This window comes from Chenopodium album, chromosome 1 (assembly GCF_948465745.1).
Source record: "Chenopodium album chromosome 1, dcCheAlbu1.1, whole genome shotgun sequence".
In the NCBI taxonomy this organism is placed as follows: Eukaryota; Viridiplantae; Streptophyta; class Magnoliopsida; order Caryophyllales; family Amaranthaceae; genus Chenopodium; species Chenopodium album.
This window is the reverse complement of record NC_137834.1, coordinates 44,422,359-44,445,174: the sequence shown is the minus strand read 5'-3', so window position 1 is coordinate 44,445,174 and position 22,816 is coordinate 44,422,359. Positions and strand designations below refer to the sequence as shown.

General features: G+C 38.0%; 1 non-coding gene across 1 annotated transcript; it reads right to left on the bottom strand.

Annotated features, from left to right (window-relative positions):
* Window positions 1-1,064: 1,064 nt before the first annotated feature.
* Window positions 1,065-1,172, bottom strand: LOC145564897 (small nucleolar RNA R71). The gene has a single exon (XR_014094924.1). It is a non-coding gene; the product is annotated as a small nucleolar RNA R71 (small nucleolar RNA).
* Between the last annotated feature and the right edge of the window lie 21,644 nt (window positions 1,173-22,816).

Here is a 22,816-nt window from a genome sequence, read left to right as displayed (position 1 = left end):
AATGATCCTAATTAGCATAGAATTCTTTCATTGATTTGCCTAGACTATTGCATGAGAATGAATTGTTTAGGTAAAATCTTGTGTTCTTTGGCATGTTCATCATGATAACTATCATTGTTCCCCTCTTTCTAATCATGTTTGAAACCCCAGAACCCATAGCCTCATTTTCTATTGATTTTAATCATCATTTTCTTGCTTACTTGTAGTTTTAGTGTTCTACTCAACAAAACCAACAAAACCATCCCCTTTTCACACTTGCATTAGTGATATTTGATGTTGAATTAGCGTGCTTCCCTAGTGGTTCGACCCTTTACTTGCCACTAACTAGTTTAGTGTAGGTTTAGGCTTTATAAATTATTAATTTGGTTAGGGTGGTAGCTTAAAGACCTACCTTAACCCGCTATCAAATTTTGGTGTCGTTGCCGGGGAAGCGGCTTGTTTAGCGAATATTATTGCTTTTGTTAGAGTCATTTTGCTTTCTTTTCTTTTTGTTTTTGTTTTTTTTTTTTTTATCATCCTTGTCATTGCTAATTGTTTTCTTAGCTTTGGTGAATGCTTAGGAGGTCTCAAGGAGCACCCTCACATCAAATTGACCACGAAATCAACCGAACCTTGAGACAAGTCCCTAGGCTTTATTAGGACGAGGGAAGAGTTTTTGGTGATATAGTTGATAGTGAGAGTGATACTTACTCTTCAAGTTCACCACGCGAATCAATGGCGGGACAAGAGAATGATGTCTTGTTTCGTGAGTTCGGAAATCCGGAGGATTATGAGCTCACGGGAGGGATTTTGCTACCCGGCACGAAAACCAACTTCTCAATCCATCCACAATATACTCGTGCAAGTGAGGACCCTATTGAACATTTGGACCGATTCCTTGAATTGTGCACAATGATGCAAACCAATGAAGTGAGTCAAGACTACATTCTTATGTACCTTTTCCGGCAATCTCTCATTGGACGAGCAAAGAAATGGCTAAAGAAAGTAAGCCTAACTCTCTCACAACATGGAGGGAAGTTGTAGAGGTGTTCTTGAAGCGCTTTATCTCCGAAGAGAAGACCGCCGAAATGAGAAGGGAAATTGCATCATTTGAGCAAGAGGCCGATGAAAGTCTTGGTGAAGCATGGGAGATATTCAAAGAGTTGGTGCAAGCATGTCCCCACCATGAGTACAATAAAGGATTTCTCATGCGGTTTTTCTACGACGGATTGGAGCCCATGTCAAGAGCCAATTTGGATGCGGGGGCGGGTGGTCAATTAATCAAGATCCCTCAAAATCAAGTTGAAGCCACAATAGAAGAGGTAGCAAAGAATTACTCTTGGGGGGGCCGAAGAAGAAACGCTCCAAAGAGAGGTGGTATTTACGAAATGGAGAAAGTTGATCAATTACAACATCAAATTGATCAACTAACAAAAGGACTTTCCAAATTGAACACGAGTGTGAATGCAAGCTCAAGTGGTGGAGCAAGCTCTTCTCAAGTTAACTCTTTCTCTTGTCAAAATTGTGGAGGAACGAACCATGATACATCCTATTGTGGAGGTTTCAGCCCCGAACATGTAGCGGCATACAACACAAGGCAATAGGGATTAAGAGGAAGCGGCGGTGGAGTAGCTTGGAGACAACCACCTCCCGGGTTTGTACCTCAACCTCAACAATGGAACCAACAAGCTCAACCTTTCTTTAACTCCAATCCTCAATATCAAAATCCACCTCCATCTCAACCCATAAACCCAAGAGGAAGCTATCCAAGGAACAACCAATACAACAATCAAACCCAAGCACCTCAAAGAAATCATCAAGAACAAGCACCTCAAGCGGAGCTAAATCAAACTCAACTCCTCCAAGCCATGCAAGCACAAATGCAATCTTTTGGGCAACAAATGCAAGAGATAAGAGCCCGCAACAAGATGGTTGATTCACAACTAGCTCAATTGGCCGAGAGAACCCGGACAACCACAACCTAACCCATCTCACAATCCAAAACCCGATACATGCAAGGCGATCACATTAAGGTCGGGAACTTCCTATGAAGGACCAAATGAAGGGGATAGTGAGGAAAAGAACGGAGGAGAGGAGAGTGTGAATGAAAACAAGGGAGGTGATGAGATAGAAGGAGGTTCGGAGAAGAAGAAGATAGACAATGAGAAAACAACTTCAATTCCAAGTGAGGCTAGGAATTTTGATGGACCGGTTCCTTTTCTCGGTCGGCTTGCGGTGAGGAAGTTGAATGACAAGTTCACAAAATTTCTTAGTGTCATGAAGAATTTGCATATCAACCTCCCTTTTCTTGAAGTTGTGACACAAATGCCATCTTATTCCAAGTTCCTCAAAGATATTCTAACCAACAAGAGGAAGCTCAATGATGATCTTATCACCCTTCCACATCAAGTGAGTGCTCTTGTCTAATATAAGATGCCCAAGAAGGAAAAAGACCCGGGAAGTTTCACTTTGCCGGTGAAAATTGGGAACATGGAAGCTAGGGGCGCCTTAGCCGATCTTGGAGAAAGTGTTAGTTTAATCCCTATATCCATTGCTCAAAAACTCAATATTGAGATGATCCCTACAAGGAAGACAATTCAATTGGCCGATCAATTGGTGAAATTACCTTGTGGAGAGCTTGAGGATGTTCCAATTCAAGTGAGACACATCTACGTGCCTTGAGACTTTGTAGTGATGGATATGGAGGAAGATGTTCACACTCCTTTGATTTTGGGACATGAAGCTCTTAAAACTTTGGGGGCGGTCATCAATTGCAAGAACAACACCATCACTTGTGAAGTGGCCGATGAAAAAATTGTCTTTGAATTTTCGAAGTTGCTCAAGACCCCCATGGTTGAAAAATGCTATAGAGTTGATGTTTTGAATGAAGAGCTAGATCGTTTGGGGAGGGTCGTGATGAGGCCTCAAGATCTAATAATAGAAGCCCTTACATGCAAAGAAGAGTTCCACTCTCAAGAGGCTAAAGAATTTGTCATGGCAATGGAGGAATCCTCAAAGGAGGAAGTTGAACAACAAGTTGAGACCGAGCTTGAGTCCAAGGAGGAAAAATTGGAGGAGAGTTCTAAGCCTCCTCCTAAGGTAAAACTCAAACCCCTTCCCCCTTCTTTGAAATATGCTTTTCTTGATAAGGAGGGAAAATACCCTATTATTGTCGATGCTACCCTAGATGGTCTTAATTTGGAAAAACTTCTTGATGTTTTAAGGAAATATAGGGATGTGATAGGGTATAGCATTGATGATATTAAAGGTATTATCCCTTCTTTATGCATGCATCGTATTCATCTTTAAGATGATCATTCCACCTCTATTGAACCTCAAAGAAGGTTGAACCCCCACCTTCAAGAGGTTGTGAAGAAAGAAATTTTGAAACTACGTGAGGCGGCATCATCTATGCTATCTCCGATAGCAAATGGGTTAGCCCGGTTCATGTGGTTCCAAAGAAGGGTGGAATGACCATAATCAGGGATGATAAGGGAGAGGAAATCTCCACCTAGATGGTGACCGGATGGAGAATGTGCATTGATTATAGGAGATTGAACAAAAACACCAAGAAAGATCATTTTCCTCTCCCTTTCATGGACCAAATTCTTGAAAGGCTTTCTAACCATGCTTTCTTTTATTTCTTGGATGGGTATTCTGGATTTTTCCAAATCCCTATCCATCCAAGTGATCAAGAGAAAACTACTTTCACATGTCCATATGGGACATTTGCATACAGAAGAATGTCGTTTGGATTATGTAATGCTCCCTCTACTTTTCAAAGATTCATGACTTCCATTTTCTCTGAGATGCTTGAAAAAGAAATTGAGGTTTTCATGGATGATTTTAGTGTTGGTGGCTCGTCTTTTGGCACTTGTCTTTTTAACCTTGAAAAAGTTTTGAAAAGGTGTCAAGAGACGAGTTTGGTTTTAAATTAGGAAAAGTGTCATTTTATGGTTGAGGAGGGCATTGTCCTCGGCCATAAGGTTTCAAAAATGGCATTGAAGTAGATCCGGCCAAGGTTTCGGTGATTGAAAAGTTGCCCCCTCCTACTTCCATCACGAGGGTATGGGCTTTTCTTGGGCATGCCGGTTTTTACCAGAGGTTTATCAAAGATTTTTCTTCAATCGCCAAACCCTTGACCGAATTACTCAAAAAAGAGGTTGTTTTTTACTTTAATGAGGCTTGCTTTGAGGCGTTTCGTAAGCTCAAGGAAGCTCTCATTTTTTCTCCCGTTGTGCAAGCTCCGGATTGGAGCTTGCCTTTTTGAGCTAATGTGCGATGCTAGTGACTTTGCAGTAGGTGTCGTTCTTGGTTAAAAGAAACAAGGAAAATCATGTGTCATCTACTACGCAAGTCGGACTCTAGATGAGACCTAAAGGAATTACACAACAACGGAGAAAGAGATGTTAGCGTTAGTGTTTGCATTCGATAAGTTTCGGTCCTATCTCATATGCTCAAAAGTTATCGTGTACACGGATCACATCGCGGTGTGGTATCTCATGACCAAGAAAGAAGCAAAGCCTCGCTTGATCCGTTGGGTTCTCTCTCTCTCCATGACTTTCACATGGAAATGAGGGACAAGAAGGGAGCGAAGAACTATGTAGTGGATCATTTGTCTAGGCTACCATTTGAGAACACGAAGGATGTACCGATTAATGATGAGATAGGATTCGAGGCTCTCATGGCTTTGGTGTCAACTTCTACCCCTTGGTACGCGAATATAGCCAACTATCTTGCGTGTGGAGTCGTTCCCCCGGAGTACTCTTCTCAACAAAAGAAGAAGTTTTTCAAGGAGGTGAGAAGATACTTTTGGAATGACCCATACCTATTCAAGCAATGTGGAGATGGCCTTTATCGGAAGTGCGCTCCACATCATGAAATTCAAGGTGTTCTTGAGCATTGCCACTCACTACCATGTGGAGGACATGGTGGTGTTGACAAAATAGTGGCAAAAATATCTCAATCCTTATTGTGGTGGCCGACAATGCATAGAGACGCCCACCAATTCGTTGCGCAATGTGATAGATGTCAAAGGAGCGGAGGCATTACCAAGAGGGACGAAATGCCCCAACAAAGTATTCTAGAAGTGGAACCCTTTGATGTTTGGGGGGTGGATTTTATGGGGCCTTTCGTTTCTTCTTGTGGGAATCTATATATCTTGGTAGCGGTCGATTATGTTACAAAATGGATTGAAGCCATACCCTCACCTACCAATGATCACAAGGTTGTGCTTAAGCTCCTAAAGAAGATCATCTTTCCTAGGTTTGGAGTTCCGAGGGTGCTAATTAGTGATGGAGGCTCCCATTTCGCCAAAAAGCAATTTGAAGCTCTCCTCAAGAGATATGGCGTTCATCACAAGGTTGGATTACCTTACCACCCTCAAAATCAAGGACAAGTGGAGGTCTCGAATCGTGAAATCAAAAATCTTCTTGAAAGGATGGTGAACAAATCAAGGAAAGATTGGTCTCTCAAACTTGATGACACGCTATGGGTTCTAAGGACGGCGTATAAGATTCCAATCGGCACGACCCCCTATAGGTTGGTCTATGGAAAGGGTTGTCACTTGCCGGTTGATTTGGAGTACAAGGCTTGGTGGGCCATCAAAGAGCTCAATATGGATTTATCGTTGGCCGGTGAGAAGAGATTGCTTAAGCTCAATGAACTTGAAGAGCTTAGAGATGATGATTATGAAAGGTCAAGGTTGTATAAGGAGAAGACCAAAAAGTGGCATGACCAACATATTCGAAACAATAACTTTAAGGTTGGAGACAAGGTTTTTCTTTTCAACTCAAGGATTCGTTTGTTTCCTGGTAAACTCAAGTCAAAGTGGTCGGGTCCTTTTGTAATTTCAAAGACTACTCCTTATGGCTCCTTTGAGTTAGATGCGGATGGTAACACGTTTATGGTTAATGGTCATCGTTTAAAGCATTACTTTTGCAAGGAATAAATTGGTATCATCGAATGTATATTACTTGATCCTTTGGATCCCAAGCCTCCCACTTGAAGAATTTTTCTCATGGTCAAGCTAGTGACCTCATAAAGAAGCGCTTCTCGATAGTGAACCCGAGTTTCTAACTCCTTTCTAAACTTTTTTTAGAATATTCCGATTTCACTTTCTCCATTTTGAATTTGAATTTGAATTTGATTATTTTTTTCACCTTTTTGGTTAATAGGTGTTTGGATGATGAAGGAACAAGGATTTTCTAATTCGAAGATGTGAGGATAAATCGAAATTACTCTGTGCGACCCTGTGCGCGCCATTTGTGCGGGCGCGCAGTGTGACCTGTGCGGGCGAGCATGCACTATCAGAACCCGCACAGATTTATTCAGCAATTGAAGCTCGAGGCAGAAAGTATGCGCGACTTGCTGTGCGACCTATGTGCGGGCGCGCATGGTTTCTGTGCGGGCGCGCGTTCACTGTCAGAACCCGCACAGATTTAATCAAAAGTTCAGGTTCGAGACAGAGAGTTTGCGCGACCTAGTGCGCGACCTCTGTGCGGGCGCGCAGATCAACTGTGCGGGCCCGCAGCTCACCTGTGCGGGTGCGCAAAGCTGGAAAATCGGGTTTTAACCCTCTTCTTCCCGATTTCATTTTCAGATTTTCGAAACCCAATTTTCATTCTCTCTTCTCTCTCCTCACAAACCCAAACCCTAACCTACAAATTTCACCCATTTTTCACAAATTCCATTGATTTTCTTTCAAATCCATTAAAAACTTTCACTCTACTCACAAATTCACTCACTTTCTCTCTCCAAAATACCAAAAAATCCCCCATTTTCATGGTTTGCAAGCTTCATTGAAGGTGGTGTTCTTGGAGGCTCTTACTGGTGTTCAAGCTTCTACATAGTGGTATAACTCTAAATTTTGCTATTTTATTACTTATTCTCACTTATTTATGCAAAATTTTTAGTTATTAAACATGAATTAGCTTGAGTGAATTGCATGTGATTGTGGTTTTTTTTTGTGAGGGATTTGTTGTTTATTAGTGTGAAATTTGGTGATTTTGGAGACATTGTTGTTAATACTATTGTTTTGGAAGCCATTTTCATGAAATTAAGTTGAGAAATTTGGTGTTTGTATTGTTGATAATGCAACTAATTTCATGAGGATTGCTTGCTATCATAATGTGTTTTGATTGGCTGCTTTGTTGTTGATTCTTGTTGTCTTGGGCGTTATATTTGTATGGTTAGTTGTTTGCACTAACCCTTTTGCAGATTAATGAGACTTGAGTTGTTGTTGTTGTTTTCCAATTGTTGGTTAAGTTCGAAGGTAGTTCTCCTTTTGGTTGGGTTTTTTGTATTGGTTGAACATAATGAGCAAAAGAAAGAGCAGAAAGGAGCCCAGGTTAATGGTTGAATAACCTATTACCCAACAAACTCAAGCTCAAGGACTCAATGTTCCCCCTTGATTGAGATTTTCGAACAAGGTCCATGCTACGTTCTTCAACGACCTTCACGGACGAAAGTTAAATCCCTCCCGACACTATGATCAACGCTCCATGAGAGCTTTAGGGATTGACGACGATATAAGGTCGCTCCTAGATAACTTGGGGATGAGTGAGTTCATCAAACCTCAATACCGAACTTATAAGGAACCCACCTTCGAATTCTTGGCCTCTTTTAAAAAAGAGCCTCTTGGGAACGACTTCCAAATTTCCTTTGAACTGTTCAACAACCGGCACTCTATGACTCTGAGTGATCTTAATGTATTGTTGGATTTGAACCCCGAGGCGGACCTCCTTGGACCTTCGTTGAGCTTGTTCCCTGAGTATGATGCATTTAGATGGTGGCAAACGATTACCAACTTTGAAGAGTTCAACACCACGTATTAGGTGGCCAATCATATTATCCACCCTATGCTCCGTATTCTACACCGCATTCTGGGGTTTGCGGTGTTTAGCAAGCAGGACTTGAGCAAGCTCTCGCATGAGGAGCTATTTACTTTGTGGGTAATTGTAGACACCCAAATGTGTCTCCCCAAAACTAAACCCAGTGATGAGTACCTTTCACGTCGAATCATAATCGAATGAAGCGAAAGTGTGGAAAGTCTAGTGTTGCGGATAGTTTTTAATTTCTTTTCTCTCACTACAACAAATTGACCTTTGTGCCACGGAAAAAATTGTGGCACAAGTTTTAAATTCCCGTGGCTATGCAATTTTACCACAGGAATTCTAGAACTTACTCTCGTGGCACAAGAGGCCGTAGCTAAAAATTTTCCACGGAAAAATGGATGTCGTCGCGAATTTTATTTTCTATGCCACGGATATTCATGTGGCAAACAATTCTCTTGACACGAATTTTTACGTGGTTATTAAATTATTTGCCACAAATTCTACCACGGCTAATATACTTTGTTGCCACAAACATTACCGTGGCTAGTAAGTTTCTTTTCCACAAATACTAATGTGGCCAATTAACTCTTTTCACCACAAATATAATTATGGCTAAAAAATACGGGACTTAAAATTTTAAATGGCTTTTTTTCTCAAATATTTCACATTTGTCATTGTCGAAATAGATATATAACACAAAAATAAAATATTATTATCTGATATCCATACATAGAAACAAACTATAAATCAATATCCATACATACAAAGATACTACAAATCAGTATGTCTCATTGTCTCGTCCCTAGATCACTCTTTAAAAAAAAATCCTTTTGCTGAAGAACGACAGATATCTAATAAAGAATGCAACATTATGTATGTGCTCTGTGATTTCCTTTTTACGTACAATAAATTAAAACAAAAAGTAATAAGTACATATGGTTTTAATACAAATATGACACAGAAGATGTGCAATTCAGGTTAAACTCATAAATTCTTACCAACTTTCAATTCTTGTTGAAGATAATTAACCAACTCACAAATGAGCCTCACAAACGGCTACAATACAAGGTATTTTTCCACATACTAAGAGTAAGTAAATAGTGGTGATCAAATTGACATTAAATACTGAATTGAGAAATAAAAATATAAGTATTTTTCCGCATATTGAAAGAGATACTAGACTAACATCACTATGTGCAAAAAAGAAATGAACACTTCAGCAGAGACAAACACTTCTTAATATTATTCATAAAAGCAGTGGTATCAGCTTATGATTTAAAATTTGACAATGTCGATAATAATTGGTTTTTTAGAAAGTCAATGGATACACCTCAACCTGAATTAGAATCTAAAAAACCACTAATAATGTAACATGATTACCTATAAGTAATATGGAGGGCTATAGTCCGAAAATATTATTCAAAGTCCTTACAAGTGATTGCCATTTATAAATGACCCTTTTTTTACCCATATAATTGCAAGTGAAAGCTAGAACTATGTTCAATTTCCTGTAGGATATTCATATGCAAGAATGCAAGTTATTGCTCATAAATTTGTGCCCACTAAGAACTCAGATTCATCTTGTGGTTGATGAGCCATTTAATTTGAGATATTAGACAACTCGCTTTCTAATACACCAAACAGATATATTGTGGCTAACCATATATAAACATATCGCAATTCAACAAGCTATGAAACTAATAAAAGACAAAGTAATCAATATGCCAATGAAAAATTCAATTAGAGTTAGCTTTGGTTAATAAAATCGAAAAGTGTAGGTGTGAGTGTGTGACAGACTTTCCTATGGCCTGCTTTTTAACCAACAGTTACAAGTCTTGTTTTTGTACAGACCTGGAAATAAGAGAACCAAGAGGAAGAACAGTAACTGATTGAATCAAAGTTCTCTCTAGTCCCAACAAAATTCATATATTTTCCCCTACCTACACCTTTCCCCTTCCTTGCATTGCCCCCCTCCCTACTCCTGCCCCCCTCCCTACATTTGCCCCCTCTCTGCACCAACATCTTCCCTCCTAGCCTCCTTATACTGCGCCCTCCCTGCATCTTGCCCCCTTCCTCTTCCCTACATCTACCGTTCTCCCTGACCTTCCCCTCCCTACCTACAATTCCTCCCTTCATTATCACTATGATTTTTTTTTAAAAAAAAAATATATATATAAAAAGCGAATAAAATTGCAAAAAAAAAATCCTTTCTCTATTTTGAGTTACTAGTTGACTTATAGTAGTAACCAAATTTTAAATAGTTTTCTCAACTATATAATTTTATTTTATCAGAATAACTGGGGTGGAAGCGTGGAAAGTTGTGTTAGCATTTGGCTTAAATGATTGTCTCGGGATAATTGCTACCTTGATTTTTGAACATAGCTAGTTGAGGTAATGTATCATCCTGAAAATGTCCAGCTTGTGATTTAGGGGGTCCTAAGTGTACGCCTCAACTCCAAAAAAAGTTAGGATGGTTAAACCATTCAGGAATTTAAGTTTGACTAAAGGGATCATTTCTTGGTCATTGAAAGTCTAAATTATCCTACTCATTTTTTACATTATTAAAATTGTATTGCAAAGCAACATATGGTCAGACAGTTGAGATACGATCTAAGGCATGACAATTAGTGCAAAAAAGAAATGTAACCTGATGAGCTTGGGGATTCAAGACAGGCATATCTTTTAGTTGATTATATAAGTACGCCAACCCAGACTCAAGTTGACTATGAGCTACTCGTTTCCCATTGCACCATCTAATCACATAATTTCTCTAAGAATTCCAACACTTCTTCAGCAATTTTAGACAAGAAATCTAGCAAGTTTTACACTTAATTAAGTTGGGCGAACTGAGTTATCTCATTCTTCCTATGTGGGTTATGTCTTACAATTTTACCATTATGATAATAATTCTTAAGAAAGACAATAACAAAATCATGCCAAGACTCAATAGAATTAAAATCAATACCGTACATCCGATTTTTAGTAGTAGCTTTTAGACCAAAAGAATGAGTCTTAATCTTATACCATCTTTAGTGACACCTAGATATTGCATACTTTCATAGTTGCATAGTATATCACATTTCATCAAACAAGTAAGCATCTTAACTTCTAGAAAACTTTGGGAGAATGCTGAGATACTGATGATTCAGCTAAAATTGGCATTGCCACATATACTAGGAAGCGCTAAGCCGCTAAGTATATAACATTCCTAGTATCAAACTTAGCATCTGAATCCCAAATATCAATATAAATTAGCCTAATTTAAGGCTAATTTTCCCCAAACAAACAAAAAATATAGCTACTTTTTGGCTTACTACACACCAAAATTATACACCAACAACAATCAAACATATTAGAACAAGATTGAATAGCAATTAAGTTATATGGTAAATCAGACAATTGAATATATATATATAATTAGAAAATCGATTTAGATAAACTGATAATCAAGTTGAACTAGCGTATGAAATGCAGAAAATGCAATTCAGCCATATGAAGTTGAAGTAGAAAATTGCAAAAACAAAAATATAGCAATTAGATTACAACTTAATTACAACTGAATTCAACTGCTACCAAACGAATTGGGATAAATAAACCACCATTGAATGCATACCTAACAACCCAAAACATAAGAGACAACGAATAATTAATTAATTGAATATTACCCTAGAATTTTGGAGAGGGAATTGAACTTGCGAGACTGTGAAATGTGGAATTACAGTTTGAATCGCGAAATTTGGAATAGCGGATTCCCCACAGGCATCAAATGATCATTCTGAAGCGTACATCAAACCCTAATTTCAATTAAATTTTTGAAATGACAAAGGGAGTCTTACCTAAGTGAGCGTTAGCTGGGGAGCATTCAAGAAAAATCGATGCATCAACACCGTGCTTCTTCCTCGCTCCTTCGATCTCCAACTCTAGAGTAAGGGGGGAAATAATAAGACGAGAGAGATGGGAACTGGGTAAGGTTTTTTTTTTTTTTTTTTTGAAACAAGAACTGGGTAAGGTTTTTGTCTGGAGAAACATGAAAAAACTAAAACAAAAAAAAAAAAGAGGAAATTACACAAGGCATTGGTTATTCAATTTTTATTATTTTTTTTTGAATTAGTACCTTATAGGTTTATGCGCAGTGCAGCAGCGGTTGTATAAAAACGGGTACATATATTCAACCTCTAATTTGTACGACGTATTATGTTTCATGTACTATCAATCAAAAGTAAAGAAAACCAAAATCTCACAAGTAATTGTGGTATAAGGTATTTTAACTGTTATGTACGTAAATAAGTATTCTTAGAAAATTTTGTCATGTGCCTTTTTTAATCCATATGTATATCTAGGCACGAAATTTTTTTTATTGGCAAAAGTTGTGCCACAATTGTATAAGTTAATGTTAACCACAGGAAAATAATTACGCGTGGCACAAGTGTAAAGTTTGCCACGGGAAATGATTTATTCGTGGCATAAGTGTGATAGTTGCCACAGGAATATAAATACCCATGGCATAAATTTTTCTTCTTATATAGGGTTTGCATTGTAGTTTATTTTTCCCGTGGCTAAATGAAATTATGCCACGAATTTTTAATTCACGTGGCATAATTCGTGGCACAAGGGATGATTTGTTGTAGTGTCTTCTCTCTGTTTTTGAAAACTTATTTTAAGAAAATAGTCAATTCAGTTTGGTTGGTCCATGATATAGGTCCAATAATAGTTTAGTTGGATGGGGCTGGACGAAAGCTTTCCAACGATATATTATAAGCCCAATTCCGATGAATATTGAGGAGGATATGGTCAATTTACTAAACTGGGCCCGGTTTGAGCCTTATGTGCGACCCAATGATCTAGGGGAGGGCCTAATATGATTTATCATTCCTAATGCAATTATGAATGGTTTTAGTTTTCTAGATTCTTCTAGAAGGTTCTTTTCATTCCTAATTCAATTAGCATTGATAAATTGACTTTTGTTGACTTTTCAGAGTTTTAATCAAAATCAAATAGCATTTTCGTGGAAAATATATGATTTTATCCTCCAGTACGGCAAACTTATCTGATTTTCGAAAACGCGTTAAAAACAGGCTTGGCGCCTGACTCCAGGCATTGAAGCCTGGAACCAGGCCTAGCGCCTGGTGCTAGCCATTGGCGCCTGGCGCCAATTAGCCAGGGTTGGCGCCAGCTCTGTTTTACGTGCGCCAGACTCTGTTTTTATATTTTATCTTTTTGGCTGATTTTCTCTACAAATTACGTATTAAAAACTCCGTTTTCATTCACCAATTCTCACGAATTCTCATCAACAATCAGTTTTCATTCGCAATCATTCAATTCTTTCTCTCTTAATTCATCCATCTCTCTTTCTCTCTTTCTTACCTTTGCTTTTCAAATACAAAATTCCGCATTCATTAGATCTAGAAACACCTAGCCATATTCGAAGTTGCCTTCGCCCTAGACGTGAAAGGTTTAATTTCTGAGGGTTTGGTCCCAAATCTCTCTTTCAATTATTTAATTTAATTGTTTGTTTATTATTTTCCTTGAAGTTACTAACGTGTGTATTTTGTTATTAGAAAGAGGTACGAGGCATCAAAGTAAGTACTTTAATTGATTAATTGATATTATGATGTACAAATCATGTTAAAATTGTTATTATGATATTCCTAGTATCATGTTTAGGGAAAAGGTTATAATATCAATTATGGTTATTATGATTCCTGCGATGCATTTTATTTTCTTCCTAATATTTATGATTGTTATTATCATGTTAGGGTTAAAGATTTGATTTTTTTTGCTTAGTGACATTCTAGGGTTTGTTATTCATCTTGTTAGTATGATGCCTAGGATCTTGCTATTATCATTATGCTTTAATATTAACATGAACACTATTATGATTATGATTATTGTAATTTATGATGATTATGAATATTATTAATATTATTATTATTTTGATTATTATTATTATGATGATTATAATTATTATATTGATTATTTATTATGTTGCTTGATATTTATTTGTTATTCCTTTATCACACTTTTTATGCATGTTTAAAGGGAATTGATATTTGTAATCACGCTTAATAAGATAGTTAATAATCTTGTTAGGGTTAATGTGATTATAATTTCAAGTGATCGCCAATAATAGATTTATTTGTTCATTAAATTCAACCAACATAGATAAACAGGTTTAAGGTTAATCCTATTGATTGCATGTTAATTAAAAAGCGCACATGAATACGATCAGAAAAAAGTAGAGGCCTATTATTAGGGCAGGTTCAATCTCTTTTAGGTTGGATTCGTACCTTCATCCCCGAACCCTTATTTGGTTCTAGACCTTATGGAGTTGACGATCTCTTGGATCGTCAAGGGGTGTAACCTTCACCCTATGAACATTTTACAAGTTCCTAAAACTTGTTGGCGACTCTTTTGCTCTATATTCTTCCATTTTGGACGCCACCGTACTTTAGTGTATGATCATAGCGGGGTTCAAGCTAGGAGTTAACGCCTAAATTTATTCCCTACAGTAGCCACTAGGGAGGAATTGAAAGGGCGGCTCAATATGGGGTACTGGTTCGTCTTGTGCTGCGAGGCAATCAAGTCGGGCCACAAGACAGGAGAAATTGCCCTCGGTGGAATGATTACAAGGATTTCCAAGAAGCTCAACTATGAACGCTTCTTCCCCTCGTGCACTCAAGTGGGGGCCGACAAAGATCTATTCATCGACATTCAGCAAATGAGAAGGTCGGGGTTCCTCCAAGGAACATCAGATGCCAACAATTTTCATGCCTGGATAGTTCACAGAGAGCACCATTGTATCTTGCCATACCCCAGCCGTACATCCCTGAAGCGGAATGCAAGGAATGTATGGAAGATTCCGCGAGATAATGGTGTGCTACCCACTTCTCTGAGTGGCTCATGGAATATGGAAGTCGACCAACAACAACAGCAACAACAACAACACCAACAGCAACAGCAGCAACAACAACAACAACAACAACATCAGCAACATCATCAAGGCATGAGTAGCCTTGAAAAACAAATGATGAGCATGCAACTTGGCATGCAAAGCATAATGGAGAACCAGCATGGTATGTTTTTGCAAACCCAAGCTCTTTATGGTGTGGCCGTGGATAGGGGTAAGGTCACCCCCCGGTAAACAACCCCTATAGGCCACCCCAACAAGGGCCGGTCCCTTGGTGGCAGGGATCACAACCTACTTGGCCCTATTGGCAAGGGCCCTCCTCCCACGGTGTTCCCCGGGTAGACTACCCGACGAAAACCGCGTACGAGTATCGTGCCCCCGGGGGGAGCGATTTTCAGGGTGACCCCAACTATCCATATGTCGACCCTACCCACCCTTCCCCTCTTCAGCTTCCCGCCCCTTTCGACCCGTTGCCTCAATGGCAACAAGACCTTTTCTGAGGTCACTATGGTTGGCCTCTGGGTTACTCCGGTGGTTGGGACCCACACAACATCCCTCCAAACGGTTTCTCTTACGACACCGAGGATGATGGAGATGATGACGAAGCCGGCCCTAGTGGCCACTAGCCCCCCTTGTTCTTTATTTCTCCCCTTTGTCCCCTCCCAATATTTTTAATTTGGTGCACCGCGGACGGTGCATTGTTTTAGTGTGGGGGGGTGTGTAAGAGGAAATGGGATGTTTTTTTTTATAGTGTGGGGGAAGGCTTGTCTTCATGCTAATGTGGGGGGGATTTCATTGTAGGTGGTAGAGCTCTCATAGTTCGGTTGGCTTTATCATGTTTTTTTTTATAGTTTTTGCTAATGAATTTTCAAGTGTTTGTGTAGGTGACGGTGTTCCCATAAGGAAAAATCCAAACCCCCGATAGTCCAAACTTCCCTTAATCCAAATTTCTTTTAGTTTATTTTATTTTATTTCTATTTCTTCATTTTGTTTAAATTCTTAGTTTCTTTCTTTGATTTTTAACTTTTTATTTTATTTTTGTTTCATCTCAGTCGTTTCTTTCATTTAAGCTTACTTTTGAAGCTTGAAAATGGAGATAAAGGAAGTCAAAGGGCAATTCGAGCCCCCCTCGATGAGATTGCATAATTTATCTTGTCTTCATTTCAAGCGGCATTTGGTGAGACCTTTCCTCTCTTTTATTTTCTTTTTCCTTGGGTGTTTAGCTTAGGTTTAGCTTAGGAAGAAGTTGAATGGTTCGAGGATGTTTGCTTTTGGTTCTATGGAACCTGGGATTGTTGATATTGTTATCGAACGATCACTTGTATGACGATTGGGATTTAATTGAATTATATGCCTCGTATGTGAACCCTTTTGATTTCTTCCTCTTTCTTTTGTTTTGTTTTCCCCTTTTTGTGTTACAAGCATAATTATGACAATTTGAAATGATTTTTGATGTGTAATTTGCTCACTCTTTTGGATTGGTTTGCCTCGATGTGTCTTTGAATGCTTATCTTCCTAATTGATGAGGGTTTGCACGGATTGAGAATGCTTTGGGTTGAGTTAGACACATTGTAAGCTAAGGTAGCCCTGTTTAGAACTTTTGAGGACGTTTGAACCCCTAGTTCACGGGAAAGTGGTAAGATGGTGTTGATCTCTATGGTGGATAGGATTCCCTTGGTTAGTATTTGCTATATTTCTTATCCCGTGTGAGCGTCATTTTTTCTAGCCTTCATCATTCTCGTGAGCGGCACTTAGGATCCTCAACTATGCATGTCTTTATCTTTGTGTTGGCGTATAGCTCCCAAGATTGTGACCATATAACTCTAGAGGAGGAAGAGGGCATTTCTTCTCATTTTTCTTTATTTTCTTTGTGTTTTGTTACAAATTTGGTTTTCATTTTTACATTCACCCTCTTGCTAACCAATTTGAGCCTTATTTACCCTTTCTTGACTTAGCCATATTACAAACCTATCGGCCTATGTTCTACCAACCCTTGTAGTTAGTGAAGCATTGGCTTATGAGGTTCGAGTTTGATAATGATGAAATTGAGCAAGAAAGTTATGTAATTTGATTCAAATAAGGTTTTGAAAGGCTATTCATGAAAAGAGTACGCAAAAAGGCTTGTCAAGAAAGTTGAAAGGAGTTGAAACTCATGAAATCCAAGTTTTTTTTTTTAAAAAAAAAAATGAAAAAGGTTGAAGTAATGTGGTTGGTTTGTTTTGAAAGGTTGTGAGTTTGAAGAATAGGTTCAATTCTTAGGATGGTCTTGAGAGATTACCACTATTACGCTTCATTTAGGAATTGACACCAAAGTTTTTAAATTGTTTCCCAACCATAACCCCTAGCCATGACATTACAACCCTAATTAAGACTATTAGATTCTAGAAGAGCGTGGTCAAAGGACGGTGGAGGGAGATAGATTTCAACCCTATGGAGAGAGTATGCATAGTTGAGATTTCGGGATGACCTTATGACTCCACATAAAATTTTCTTTTTCCGGTTCCCTCGAGGAACCATGAGGAGCTAGCTAGGGGATGAATTGAAGCTAGTGGAGAGAACGCGGACCGTCTTGGTTAGGGCTAGGGCGGAGAATGAAATCATTAGTTTTCTACGCTTAGCTTAGGTTTGTCTTTTTCAACCTTGAGCATCTTGGAACGTGTTTTCCCTCTTTGAATTGAGAAAGATAAGTATTCTTTGGTGCATTTATTTGCAAATGAGTCCAAATTGAGCATTCCATTACCTTGAGGTTTGATTGGTTTTGCGAAAACCTTGTCATGTTATGTTTGTTGTGTTTGTCTTTTCGTTCCGGTTTTCCTTGCTTGAGGACAAGCAAGAGGCAAGTGTAGGGGATTTTAATGAGTGGCATTTATGCCACTCTTTTATCCTTTTTCTCTAAGGATTCTCCCCTCATTTACGCTTGTTTGGCCCTTTTTCTAAGCATTTTTACTTAGTTTTGCTTCCTATTTCCTTTTCTCCCTTATCTTCCCTTCTCTTAGTCTTCTTGCTTTGTTTTTATTTAGATTTCCATGCTTTGGTTTTGTAGGTATTATGTGCCAAAAGAAAGAGGAAATCAAGAAGCCAAGTTGACTGTTGTGCGCGGGGTAATGTGCGGCTTCTGTGCGGGCGCACATGTGAGGCTGTGCGGGCGCAGCCCTGTCAGAACCCGCACAGCCAGACTGATGAAACAGAGCCTAACCAGAGAGTTTGCGCGACCTTACGCGCGACTTGTGTGCGGGCGCACACACTGATGCGCGGGCGCGCAGGACTAATGTGCGGGCGCGCTCATTTTCCCCATACCCTCAAAGTTGCGACCGCGCACTACGCTGAGAGGGCGCACAAACATTTTGTGCGGGCTCGCAGCTCATCTGTGCGGGCGTGCACGGCTGGGTTTTCGATTTGTTTGCGCCTTGTTGTCCAAGTCTCTTTCTTTTCGGGGGAGCCACATATATATGGACGGGACTCTTTGTAATAGAAGACACTTAGTACTAATTCCATAGAACATTAGCCTAATCTAGAGAGAGAAAATAGATTGTTATTCAAGGTTCCTTTATTATATTCAACTTTGCTCAAGCTTTAATCTTCCATCAATCAAGAAAGTATCCAAGTTTTCATCTTTCTTTAATCATTTCTTTAATAATCTCTTCTCCTTTCCTTTAATATTATTTATTTGTTTTATTGTTACTTATTTTTGTCTATCTTATTAGTTTATCTAATTATTATTGATTTCATATATTTCAATCATGTTTTGTTTTGAGTTTCTTGTGTTTATTTCTAGTTTTGATATTATGTTTATTCTCCTTTCTCTAGGCTAAACTCTTAGCTAGGGGAAGGGGGTGGAAGATATGCATTGAATGGTGGATGAATGATGATAGTTGGATTGATTACATGCCTTAAATTGATGAAAGACATGATTTTTAATGGCTTGATATTATTGTTGCACTTTATTTGATTGCCTTCTAGTTTAAATGCATGAAAATGATATGAACTAGATTAAGATCACCTCTATTTTAATGATTGCATGAGAATGAGTTGTTAAAATGGAGTTTCATGTATTGTGCTTCTTTATTCTCTTGATTTGCTTGTGTCTAATAGGATGCATGAGAATGATCCTAATTAGCATAGACTTCTTTCATTGATTTGCCTAGACTATTGCATGAGAATGAATTGTTTAGGTAGAATCTTGTGTTCTTTGGCATGTTCATCATGATAACTATCATTGTTCCCCTCTTTCTAATCATGTTTGAAACCCCCGAACCCCTAGCGTCATTTTCTATTGATTTTAATCATCATTTTCTTGCTTACTTGTAGTTTTAGTGTTCTACTGAACAAAACCAACAAAACAATCCCCTTTTCACTCTTGTATTAGTGATATTTGATGTTGAATTAGCATGCTTCCCTAGTGGTTCGACCCTTTACTTGCCACTAACTAGTTTAGTGTAGGTTTAGGCTTTATAAATGATTAATTTGGTTAGGGTGGTATCTTAACGACCTATCTTAACCTGCTATCATGGTGACAGATAATTATTCTGCCTTTATTCTTTTATCTGTGGAACTAACTTTTTTCTGCAAGTAACGGCGTATATAAGGTGATTTAGGATCGCAGAACGTCTTATATCATTCTCTTTCCCAATCGACTACATTGACTATCGTTTTCGAAACTAATGTTTCTACAAACTCGGTCAAAGTCGGAGCTTCTATAAACACCTAAAAATGTCTCCCTAAAACCAAACCCGGTAATGAACAATCAATCACCGCCATTATTGGTTGGTTGAGTATTTAATCTTGAAGTGCTTAAATCCATATTTAATCCGAATACATTTTATAAACCAACCTAATACCTAGCCCATTTCCCCAAACCAAAACTTATTTTCCTCTTTTCGTGCCTTTAAACCCAAAATAATTCATTTCGTGTCCCTTAAAATCATTCATTTCGTGTCCTTTTATAAAAGCGTTAGACCAATTTATTTTGGTCAATAATCTGGGTGCAATGATTAAATAGTTTGATAGGGATTGAAATGATCTTTCCAATGATATATTATAAGCCCGAATCCGAATTATATTGAATAAGTTATGGTAAGAATACAATATTAATCCTAAACCGAACCTATGCCCACCTTACCTACGACCCAATGATCATGTGGAGGGTCTAAAGGCTTTAATCCGATTCCTAAACCAATTAGGATGAATTGGAAGCTTCTATAAGTTTCTAAAAGATCTTAATTATCCTTTTTGAAAAGATAAGATTAAGAAGTTTTGAAATTGAACAAAACTTCTCTTTTTGAAAGTCCTAATTCTATTCGAATTTAAAGACGTTCAAAGATATTCAGATATTATTTTCGTGCTTTATAGTTTTTATCCAAATATTAAATTGTTGGAAAACCCATTAAATTATCTTTCCATTGATATATTATAATATTAATTCCGAGCTATAACAAAAAAGATATGATTGAAATACCAACATCGGTAGAAAAATACAAAAGGGCACCGACCTTTGGCCACCGGTTTTTTTAAAATCGGTGGCAAATTGGGCGGGATAAGGTATTTTTAAAAATCCACCGATTTAAACCAAACTGGTGGCATATATGTTATAGGCCACCGGTTCAAACCGATGGCAATAAACAAAATAAAAAACTCGCCTTCGTCCTTCTCTTTCCCCTTTTCATTTTCGTTTTCATTTTGAGCCCTATTCCAATTCCCTCCAAGCTCGCTAGAATCCCTCAATTCACTCTCACCTCTCTTTGCCACCCCATGCACGAGCACCGCAACTTCCGTCACTTGCGACGCCGGCCACCACCATCTCTTCTTCCTACAGCAAGCACGAGGTTTTCCACCCTCCATAGCCAAGGTTCGCCACCCTCCAGAGCCGAGGTTTGCCTCCCTACACCACAGCCGAGGTTCGCCACACTCCGTCCACCATAGTCGAGTTCTGAAACTTCCTTCACCTCTCTTCTCACCTCTCTTGTATTGCCACCCTCCACAGCACAACACCGCCATAGCCTTCACCACTCTTCTCACCTCTCTTATCCCGAGCAACATACCCTAAGAACTACGGCCCTAAATCTCTTGCTTAGTAATCTTTTCTGTCTCCTCTCACCATTTTTCTAGATTATTTTTGTTTGTTTTTAATTTTTTTTAATTGTTTTTTTGTTGTGATTTTGTTGCAGCCGAGTTTGCAACAACCCTCATGCAATTATTCGCAAGTATAGATTGATGTGATGCGGACATTGCTTCAGTATTCTTTCTTTTTTGGAAATCGTTTCATGAAGGTTCTTTCTTTTTTCTTACTACCTCCGGTCCAAATTACTCGCAACTTTGGGGTATTATTTGTGAGATACAAAATACTCCAAAGTTGCGAGTAAGTTGGATCGGAGGTAGTATTATTCTCTGTTTTATTTTTTCATGTTTTTTAGATATGAATTTACTTTTTTCTGGGTTTTTCTACTGATTTTGTTTGAACGATGGGTTTTTTTTGCAACAATTTGATTTCTTGGATTTGAATTCTCTGTTTTTTGGCTTTTTTGCTAATGATTTTGTTTGAATGAAGGGTATATTTTGTAATAACAATTTGGTTTCATTGATTTGTTAATTAAGAGGGGAAATGAGTTATTTTTGTACATGGTTAAATCCGTGACTATGCATTATGATGGAAGCAGCATTTATACAAGTTTGAGTTAGGCAGATAACTCCTAACGTAATCCCTTAAAATTTTGGGATAGCTATGGACTAATGTTAAGGCCTAACTACTTGCTAGCTTCTCATTAATATACAAAGATATACAAAAACTTATGATACATATACAATATATTTAATAAATTTATTCTGACATTAAATGATGATAATATTGAAATTGATTAGATGTTACGAGTCAAACAAAGTGGATTGAATTTGAAAGTGGACATAATTGAATTTTATTATCACATTATTTGCGGTTGTTGGTAGTAGTTTGCACATGACTTGGATGTGAACAAATATATTTCTTAAATATGTGAATATCGAAATAGATGGAAATTTTTTCTTTGGCTAAATTTTGTTTGATTGTGAATATCTTGTGTCGTAGCTATGTTATACTTTGGACCTTTAATAATGGTTGAGTTCTTGGCTCTTTAACCTAATGTCTGTTCTACACCTAGTGATACCTAGCTTCTTTATTTGGCAATTGTAATGAGGGTTATTGGTATATTTTAAATGTAATTTTAGGTTGTTTTAATGGGTATTAAATAATTACTAACTTTTATTTTTTATTTTTTGTTTTATTTTTTAGTTTTATAGATTCATATGTACTGAAGCTACTCAAGTGGGAAGTTTGAGACATTACATCCATTGTACTTACTATATTGGTATGAACTATAAACTTTACTAAGCTATATTTCTGTCTATTTATCCATTTAATAAAAGCTTTTTCATGATATTACAACTTGGGTATTGTTTAATTACAAATAAATACAACAATATGTAGAATGCTTGCATCATCATATGTCCAGATAACCGTTCAAAGCTTTCTCATTAGTAGAAAGTCTTGAAGAGTCCTCGGTTGGGACTGTTCTTGAATGTTTACTCTCACTTAGGTGGTGAATGTATGTCTTCTTTTCGATTTTAAGGAACATCTTGGCTTTCCATTTCCTCACCGTGTACTCTGGGTACATATGTGGGTAAGTAATTATCTACATCGTGTACTTGAAGAACTAGGAGGAAAAGCTGCCGGATTTTCCTTAAAACTGGAAAGTTGACATACATTCACTAGTGAGAGTAGGCATTCAAGGATAGGTTAGGTTGGAGTGATAAGGACACTTTGGAAACATGCGTTTTTTTTCAATATATGAATGGTATATTCACGGTGTGTACTTAAAGTTGATTTACATAAAATATGTAGCAATTATACATTATTCATAATATGTTGCTATATATGTTTAGAGACAAATTAATAAATGGAGAAGGATCGTGGTTGGATGTATGGTAGACGTGATTCATTGGACTTTCGGAATGGGATTCAAGAGTTTTGCGAGATGACTTTATCTTATCAACGCAAAATGGTTGGCGAAGACCTATATTGTCCTTGTGTTCATTTTAATAATGTGATAGTGGTCAATAGTGTTTC